The sequence below is a fragment of the Triturus cristatus genome, chromosome 8 (assembly GCF_964204655.1).
Source record: "Triturus cristatus chromosome 8, aTriCri1.1, whole genome shotgun sequence".
In the NCBI taxonomy this organism is placed as follows: domain Eukaryota; kingdom Metazoa; phylum Chordata; class Amphibia; order Caudata; family Salamandridae; genus Triturus; species Triturus cristatus.
The window spans coordinates 662,366,123-662,376,519 of NC_140591.1; positions in this window are offsets into that span (position 1 = coordinate 662,366,123).

Sequence of the window (10,397 nt, forward strand, 5' to 3'; positions counted from 1 at the left end):
CCCAAGCATGAGCTGAGCCCCTCTGCAGCTTTCGTAAATACTTCCTTATGGCTGTTCTGTGATACAGCCATACCATATACTCTTAAGTGCATTATAACCTCGCGGTAACTGCTAACTTTGGGATGGCTGCATCAAAACATTTCGTGTTTGGTGTCCAACGCTTTGGAATACTACGCCACCCGCCAATTCTGGGGGTGGGGGTAGCATTCCACCCTTCTAGAGGCAGAGACATGTTCACACTGGCTAAACCCGGTAGGACTTTCCTGAGCCTTGGCATCACAAAATGGATTCCTCTGTCACAGACACAGGTCTGGCCTCCTGCTGCTGACCGAAACTCCGGCAGGGGAGGCCTGGACAATAGGTTTTCTGTCGAGGGGAGGTGTCCCCACCTCCCCAGACAGTCTGATGTGTATTGGGGCTGTGCGGGAGCACTCTCTGCTGCTTTGAAGTCCTGCACTGGGGGCACACTTGGTGTCCCTGTGCATACTCCAGATCAAACCGGTTGCAGGGGCTACCTGCCCCTGCTCCGGCACAAAACTGGACAAAGGAAATGGGTGTAACCACCCCTCTTTCCTGTCCTACCCATAGGTGGGGCCTTAGAGTTAGTCCATCCCCTAAACTTACTATAAGTATAGGAATCCAGTCCCTAGGACTTTAGATTACCCTGGACAAAACTCTGCAACATATATCCTGTACCTTTGACGTTCTACTTTACCTAGAAAACTGAAGAAATCTTCCTTGGGGTCAAGGAGTGACCCCTGCTTGGCAGGCACCAAAGAAGCAGCTGACCGGTCGGCAATTCTGATGCTCCCGCCAGACGCCGAAGTCTCTGCATCCCCAGATGTAGATTTCCAGACTTCCCCGAGGCTACCCTGAGTCCACAGCAAAGCTGATGCCCGTGCCTATCGTGGGTGACGTGGAACCATGACACCTGGAAACCTTGAACTTTTGCAGCAACACTATCTTCCTGGTCCTCCTTGAAGTTGTGCTTTGGGCTCCGAGTATCCCCAGCCTTGAGCACCTCCTGCACTGAAGATTGTTGGCCTCCACTCCACGAGTGACCCATGGGTCAGCTTCAAGTGCGACTGCTCAAGGCTCCTTCGCGATCACTAGCCTGTTGGCTAGCAGGTCCCCACGAAGGCGACTCCTTTTCTAATTGGGCTTACCTGGTTGCTCTTGATGTGCCCCGACTTACCCTCGCTGGGTGAGTCCCTCAGACCTTGCTGGTCTGCACCGCAGTCCTTTCTCTGAATTCCAGTGATTTTCCGTTGCCAAGGCTTGTTGGGTCCATTCTGGTCGCCGACACCGCAGTACTCGAGAGACTTTGTGGGGCAGCTCGAATCCGGCTCATGGACTTCGTCGACACCTCCTGGACCTCGTGGCTGAAGAGTCAAGACACCCATCAACTCACCTGAAGCACAAGACATCTGTGGGCATTGGTCCATCCTGCCCTCGGTCACTGGCCAGTGACCCAGACTCTGTCCCATCTGCTTACATCCTAGATCCAGGCTTGGCTCTCTTCGGACACTTCTCCTCTTCACGGCAGCAGCAGTTCTTTGCAGGCTTCCATTGAGACCGACGACGCGACCCGACACCAAAACATACCTATGCACCCGGCTTCCCTGGGTGAGGTAACTCGAGTACTTCGGTGCTCATGTGGGTGCTAGCCCTAGAACTTCTTAAGTCCAAAAAGGTTTGGTCCAGACTTGATTAGAAGTGTCCTTAATCTTTAAATTTCCAACCGCGACATTGCCCATAGAAGATAATAGGAACCCGCGGTTGTGTTTACACACTGCATACAGTCCCCGTAGGTCCCCTGTGTCACTACCTTGGGTGTTTCCTTGGGGTCCCAGCGATTCTAGAGGCAATAGGCCTAGTGCCTGTTCCAGTCGTGGTTCTTATACCACTTTTTTGGTATATGGTTTGGTACGCCTCTAGGGGCCAAACGTGTATGTGTGCTTTTACTGATGATTGTTATCTTGTAACTTAAGTACTTCGAACTGCAGTCTCATAAAGAGACTAGAGGGGTGTGTGTTAACCTAAATACATATATTTTAAATATATACCTGGTGTGGTTGTCCTTTCATTTGATCATTCAAGAGATTATAGACTGGTAAAACAAGCTGATTTACATTCCTTCAAGACTTAGGCTGAAGGCTGCTCTCCATAGCTACCACTAGGATAGCTTTCAATAAAGGTTGTCTTTAACCTATCACCATAAGGGGTTGTTTGGACTGATACAAGGTGCCCACTAGAACTAGTGGACAGCATATATCAGGCCACCTTCTCACATTGGTGTGCAGCGTGTGGGATTCCAGCTTGCTATTGTTTTACCAGATAATCTCAATTGAATTGATCAACTGAAAACCACTAAAGGTACCTGAGGTACATATAATATCAAGTTTAGCTACAGTAAGTTCTACTGAACTTAGAGTTGTGTGTTAAGGGATAGCACACCCTTTCTACAACTCAAGAGAGTTTAGTAGGCCACACTAGTGTAGGTAGTGCAATACACCACACCGCATTAGTAATGTCTAACCAGCCAGGAACCACTGGGTCCCTACCAGGAACCAGTGAACTCCTTCCCTATAAATATGAGGATCTCACCTTTGCTCAGCTTAGGGCCTTATGTTCCATTAGGAAGCTGAAGACAGGCAAAAGTCCATCCACACAGCATCTCATAAAGATACTGAAACTGGATGATATCACATGGCCTAGTGGGTCTGATGATGTAGGCAGTGTGGGTGGGGCAGCACCTGAGGGTGGGTCTAGGGGTGGAAACTCCCCTGACCCTAATGCTGACCAGACTGGTGGCAATGACCAGACTCTGGCGAACACAGACCACCAGGATGAGGATGAGGAGGATGACAATAATGCCACTTCCTTCATTCCTCCTGGGAGGCCTGACAACAGGGCTAGAAGGGATAGATCTCTCTCAAGGGGATCTATCCAGTCTAACTCCTCTATTGGAACCTATGTTTCTTCTCACAGAGGGAGTGACACCTCCCAGGAGAGGAGAGAGAGACTGTTGAAGTATGAGCAAGACAAGTTGAACCTCAGAAAGCAGCAGAAGGCCTTAGATAGGGAAGCCCTGGAGCTCTACCGAGCTAGTAAAAAGGGGGGACTAGAGTCCCTTGGTGGCAGCAATTTCCCGAGAGATAGGGAGAGGTCTTATGACCATAGAAACCTAAGTAAGATTGTCCCTCCCTACCAGAGTGGGGATGACATCCACAAATAGATAACTGCCTTGGAGAGGAGCTGAAAAGTACAGAAGGTCCCTCAAGGTCAGTGGGCAGCAATCTTATGGCTCTTCTTTGCAGACAAAGGTAGAGACAAGCTCCTCACTGTAAGAGAAGAGGATGCTGATGACTACAACGTCTTGAAAAGTGCTCTAATAGATGGGTTTGGCCTAACCACTGAACAATACAGGTTAAAGTTCAGAGACACCCAAAAAGCACAAAATCAGGGCTGGGTTGACTTTGTTGACTGTGCTGCTAAGGCTCTGGAAGGTTGGTTATTGAGCAGTAAAATGTGTGACTTCAAAGGACTGTACAATCTGATAATGAGGGAGCAGATTCTTAATAACTGTCAAAATCAGCTTTGCACCAGTACCTGGCAGACTCTGATCTGACCTCTCCCCAAGAACTGGAAAAGAAGGCAGACAAATGGGTCAGAACCAGGGTGAGGCAGAAGGTACAGAACCAAGGTGGTGACCCAAATAAGCAAGATTCCAAAAACTCTGATAAGGGTGGGGACAAGGGTAAAGACCAGAAGTCTTCACAAGGGCCCCAACAACTTCTTCAGCTGGAGATTCACAGGCTAACAAAGGGAAAGGCCAAAGGAAATCTTGGTGCAAAATCTGTAAACAGAAAACTCACTGGACTAGTGACTGCACCATGGCCAAAGAAAACACTCCAGCCACCACCAATGCCCCTAAGGCACCTGCTCCCCCTAGTGCAGTTATAATTGGTGGTGGGAATACACAGAATAAGGGTGTAGTAGGGTTGACCCTGGGTCCTGAGATGGACTCTGGCCTAGTCAGAGTACCAACTCAGGTTGTGCTTGTCAGTGATGGGGGCATGGATATGTCCCCCTTTGTGAGTCCCAGTAACTTGGGCAAATACAGACAGCAACCTTTAATAAATGGAGTAGAAACTTGGCATTCAGGGACACAGGAGCAAGTGTCACAATGGTGACAAAAGATCTTGTGGATCCTGGGCAGATAATACTTGGTGAAATGTACCAAGTGACCAATGCTGGCAATGTCAGAACAGACAATTCTCTGGCAGTTGCTAACTTCTCCTGGGGAGGGGTAACTGGCCTTAAGAAGGTTGTGGTAAGTGCAGACCTATCAGTACAGTGCTTGATTGGCAATGATCTAGAACCTTCAGCTTGGGCTGAAGTGGAGCTCATGACACATGCAAACATGTTAGGGATCCCTGCACATGTCTTTGCTGTGACTAGGTCACAGGCTAAAATGTCTAACACTGGACAGACCCTGGATTCTGGAATAATGGACCAGGTGTCTCACAGGAGGAGGACCAGTAGGGTTAAGGAAAAACCTTCCCACCTGTCTCAGGATACTGATCAGTCTACTCAGGGAGATGACCTTGAGCCTGCAGAAGGAACTGTCCCAGAGGAGCTTGAACCTGACCAGGTTGAGTACTTGGGGACAGGGGGCCCTTCCAGGTCTGATCTGAGCCAGGAGCAGAAAACCTGCCCCTTTCTTGAAACCCTCAGACAGCAAGCTGCTGATGAGGCTGCTGGGAAGGCTAGTGACACCCATAAAGTTTATTGGGAGGATGGACTCCTATACTCAGAGAGTAGAGACCCCAAGCCTGGTGCATCCAGGAGGTTGGTTATACCTCTGAAGTTTAGGGGTTTCCTATTGACACTAGCCCATGATATTCCCCTAGCAGGACACCTGGGCCAGAACAAGACTTGGGACAGAATTGTTCCTCACTTTCACTGGCCCCACATGTCAGAAGACACAAAGGCGTTTTGTCGCTCCTGTGTAACCTGCCAAGCCAGTGGCAATGCAGGTGGCACTACAGAGGCCCACCTGATACCACTACCTGTGGTGGGGGTGCCATTTGAGAGAGTTGGGATTGACATTGTTGGTCCCATGGATCCTCAAACAGCATCTGGGCACATATTTATACTGGTGGTGGATCATGCCACCAGGTACCCAGAGGCAATTCCCATCAGGTCCACTACAGCACCTGTAGTGGCAAGAGCTCTCTTGAGTGTGTTCTCAAGAGTAGGCTTTCCTAAGGAGGTAGTATCTGACAGAGATGCAAACTTTATGTCAAGTTACTTAACTGCTATGTGGAAGGAGTGTGGAGTGAATTATAAATTCACCACACCCTATCACCAACAATGCAATGGTTTAGTTGAGAGATTCAACAAAACCTTAAAGGGCATGATCAAAGGACTCCCAGAGAAGCTTAGGCGAAAATGGGACCTGCTCTTGCCCTGCCTTTTATTTGCATACAGGGAGGTGCCTCAAAAGGGGGTTGGTTACAGCCCATTTGAACTTTTGTTTGGTCACCCTGTCAGGGGTCCATTGTGTTTGGTGAAGGAAGGATGGGAGTTACCTCTCAAGCCCCCAAAGCAAGACACAGCGGACTATGTACTTGGTCTCCGCTGCAGGATGGCTGAGTACATGAAAAAGGCAAACAAAAACCTTGAGGCTAGCCAGGAACTGCAGAAAGCCTGGCATGACCAAAAGGCTGTACTGACTGTTTACCAGCCAGGACAGAAAGTGTGGGTGCTGGAGCCTGTGGCCCCAGCAGCTCTCCAGAACAAGTGGAGTGGACCCCACACTATTGTTGAACAGAAGGGAGAGGTTACTTATTTAGTAGACCTAGGAACTCCCAGGAGTCCCCATAGGGTTCTCCATGTGAACAGTCTAAAGCCATATGTGGACAGGGCTGACATGGGCTTGCTCATGGCAACTGATGAGGGACAGGAGGAAGAGAGTGACCCACTCCCTGACCTACTCTCACAGAACCCTGATGATGGGTCAGTAGATGGTGTAGCCTTGGCAGGCAGCCTCACTGCCCATCAGCAAACTGATTGCAGACAGATTCTCAATCAGTTCAGACACAAGTTCTCACTGACTCCAAGTCAGACTACCTGGTGCACTCATGAAGTAGACAATGGGGACAGTCTGCCTATTAAAAATAGGATGAATAGGCAACCTGACCATGTCAGGGACTGTATCAGGACAGACGTCCAGAAAATGTTGGATTTGGGAGTTATTGAACCCTCAGATAGCCCATGGGCTAGTCGAGTGCTCCTTGTGTCAAAACCTCACCCCAGTGGTGGGAAAAGAGAGATCAGGTTTTGTGTGGACTACAGGGGTCTCAATGCAGTCACTAGAACAAATGCCCATCCAATACCAAGGGCAGATGAGCTTACAGATACTTTGGCCTCAGCCAAACACCTCAGCACATTTGACTTGACAGCTGGCTACTGGCAGATCAGACTAGCTGATGATGCAAAGCCAAAAACAACATTTTCATCCCCTAGTGGGCACTATCAATTTGTGGTAATGCCCTTTGGTCTAAAAAATGCACCTGCCACTTTCCAAAGGTTGGTTAATACAGTTCTCACAGGCCTGGAAGCCTTTAGTGCAGCATATCTAGATGATATTGCTGTCTTTAGCTCCACCTTGGAGGATCACATGGTCCACCTTATGGAATGTTTTGGAGGCCCTGCAAAAAGCAGGCCTAACTATCAAGGCTACTAAGTGCCAGATAGGGCAGAGTCAGGTTGTATCCCTGGGCCACCTTGTAGGTGGAGGCCAGGTTCAACCATTGCAGAGCAAAATCAAGGCCATAATTGAATAAACTGCTCCAACTACCCAGACTCAGGTGAGAGCCTTCTTAGGCCTGACTTGGTACTATAAGAGATTTGTCAAAAGGTATGGATCAATAGTGACACCCTTGAATTACTTAACTTCAAAGAAAATGCCCAAAAAGGTTCAGTGGACAGTTAGCTGTCAAAAGGCATTTGATGACCTGAAGCAGGCCATGTGTACTGCTCCCATTATGCAGAGTCCTGACTACTCCAAGAAGTTCATTGTTCAAACTGATGCATCTGAATTGGGGGTTGGGGCTGTACTGTCACAATTGAATGAAGAAGGTCAGGATCAGCCAGTAGCTTCCATAAGCAGAAGGCTGACCCCTAGAGAGAAACGTTGAGCAGCTATTGAGAGGGAGGCCTTTGCTGTGGTTTGGGCTCTGAAGAAGTTGAGGCCATACTTGTTTGGTACTCACTTCCTTGTTCAGACAGACCATAAGCCCCTCTTATGTCTAAAATAAATGAAGACTGAAAACCACAAACTGCTTAGGTGGTCCATTTCCCTACAGGGGATGGACTTTACAGTGGAACATAGACCTGGGAGTAACCATGCCAATGCAGATGGGCTCTCTAGGTATTTCCATTGAGAACATGAAGACTCAACTTGTCAAGGTTAGTTTAATGTCCCTGCGTTTGGGGGGGGTTGTGTAGGAGAGTAGAATCAGCTTCACATGGGTACCCCCACTTTTTGCTGGTGTTTCACTGTTTTACGACCTTAGTCTGGCTGTGGCCCTGCTAATCAGGACCACAGCCTAGCTGCTTCCTCTCTAAAATGGTTTCCATGTACATTAGGTACATATCTAATTGGATTCTGAAGTGCCTTATAAGCCCCTAGTATATGGTATACTATGTACCTAGGGCATAGGTACTTCAGAGGCCTACCAGGGGCTGAAGCATGTATTATGCCACCCCTGGGAAGCACTCCAAAATGGCACCACAGGTCTGCTACTGCAGCCTGGGTAAGGGTGTGCTTGCACCCCTTACTGTGGTATAGGCTACCTATATCACTACTATATACAGACACATATAAGCCTATAAGCCACTCCTATGGCAGGCCTTGACAATCCTGGAGGCAGAGTGATTGGCTTTGTGTGAGAGGGTGCCCAAGCATGAGCTGAGCCCCTCTGCAGCTTTCGGAAATACTTCCGTATGGCTGTTCTGTGATACAGCCATACCATATACTCTTAAGTGTATTTAACCTCGCGGTAAATGCTAACTTTGGGATGGCTGCATCAAAACATGTTGTGTTTAAGCAAATCTTATAAGTATACAATTGGATCGCATCAGCTAGAAAAGGTACAGTCTTTTTCATATCTGGGGATTTTATTTGATCATCAATTAAATTTTAAATATCTAATTGAGGATAAGCGCCGAGTAATGACCAGCTGTACCGGATCCATAATGAGCTTTGGGCACAGGTTAGGTCGCTGGTCCCCTGAGCAGATATTAAGATTATATAGTGCTATGTGCTGTGCCAAAGCTCTGTATGGAAGCGAGGTGTGGGGCTTTACCCAGGTTACACAGATGCAAAATGAAGAAAACATATATCTTAGGCGTCTGTTAAAAGTACCTCAAAGCACACCAGCCCAGATTGTGCATGAAGAACTGGGTGTCCGATATATCAGTGACAGCATGGCAGTCAAACCCTTAGTCTGTTTGATAAAGATCAGGGCAAACGAGGAGGCTGTTTTTAGTAGGCAGGTTATAAAAGACTGCCTTTCCCTGGACCACGGGCTAAAAATTCCCTGGCTTAAATACGTGAAGGAGACTCTGGAAAAAATTGGTTCTGCAGACCTATTTGCCAACCCTTCTAAAGTGGGTATGAAAGACAAGGCTTTGGTTAAGGACCAGTTTTTTAAACATGCACTAATGCTCCGGGAAAACACAGAGCTGGCCAAGCAGTCGGTTATGGAACACCTAGGGGCATATCAACAAGGGCTTTATCTCTGCTTTTTTGGCTTTAAAAGCCAAAAAAGGAGAGATAAAACTAGCGCCCTATCAACAACAGGGTGCTAACATGCACATTTGCATGGTAGCACCCTTTTACTCTACGCTTCCCCTTGTATCTCTAATGAGATGCAAAGGGGGCGTTCCAGAGTAAAATAATAGGAGAAATGTCGCTAAGCGACATTTCTCCTATTATCAAGAATGTCGCTAACCCTGTTAGAGACAAAAAAAGCAGCGCTAACCACGGTTAACGCTGCTTTTTTACGTCTGGTATTTTTCTGACTTAGCCACGATATCCTATGGAAGGAGGATATCATGGCTAAGTTTGCCTGTCCCTATCAACAAGGTAACGTGATATTATCGCTGGCTTTCCAGCGATAATCTCACGTTAGCCTGTTAGCGTGAGGATTTTTATCGCTAATGAGATAAGCGTTGCTAATAGCACGCTATCTCAGCGATAAAAATTCACGCTAGCCGGCGATAATTATCCTGACGCTAAGTGCGCTTAGAGATAATTATAGCCGGTTGTTGTTGATATGCCCCTTTGTGGTTAGGTCTGTCAGAGGCATTGAACCATACCTGTCTTGTATAAACAGTGCACACGACAGATTTTTAATGACCCGTTTCAGGTTGAATCTCTTGCATCATGTTTTGGTGGAACCGGCAGGGTTCACACCTTCCATAGAAATGAAGGGGCCCTGTGGCTGCGATCATAGATCTCCTCAAGACACCCTTCATTTCATTTTATTATGCCCTTTTTTCTCTTACCCCAGGAGATTCTTCTTGAAGGGAATCTTAAAGAAAGCCAGATTTAAACAGGCACCGGTGGCACTGCTATTTTTAAAATTGGCCCCAGATACTTTTACACTGTTTTGTATCATAAACTTTTTAAGGGCTGCATTCAGACTAAGGAACACAAGGGGTAGCGGTAACCTGTAGCTTTTCTGTTATAATTTCTTATTGTTTTATGAATGATCCCCATAACTAAAGATGAATTGGTCGGATACGTGACAAGGATCTTTTTAATGTTCAGATGGAAATTGTATTATATGGTTTAAAAAAAAAAAAAAATCTTGTATTATTAACTTTTTTTAACCTGTACTTGTAACTGGTTTTGATAAATTTGGTTGCTTTTATGGCATTTCTATATATCGAATAAAGTTTCTATGAATGAATGTTGATGTCGTGTTTGGTGTCAAACGCTTTGGAATACTACCCCCCGCCAATTCTGGCGGCGGGGGTAGCATTCCACCCTTCTAGAGGGAGAGACATGTTCACACTGGCTAAACCCGGTAGGACTTTCCTGAGCCCTGGCATCACAAAATGGATGCCTCTGCACCAGACACGGGTCTGGCCTCCTGCTGCTGACCAAAACTCCAGCAGGGGAGGCCTGGACAATAGGTTTCCTGTTTAGGGGATGTGTCCCCACCTCCCCAGACAGGCAGATGTGTATTGGGCCTGGGCGGCGCACTCTCTGGTGCGTGTGAAGTCCTGCACTGGGGGCATACTTGGTGTCCCTCTGCATACTCCAGTTCAAACCGGTTGCAGGGCCTACCTGCCCCTGCTCTGGTGTGAAACTGGAC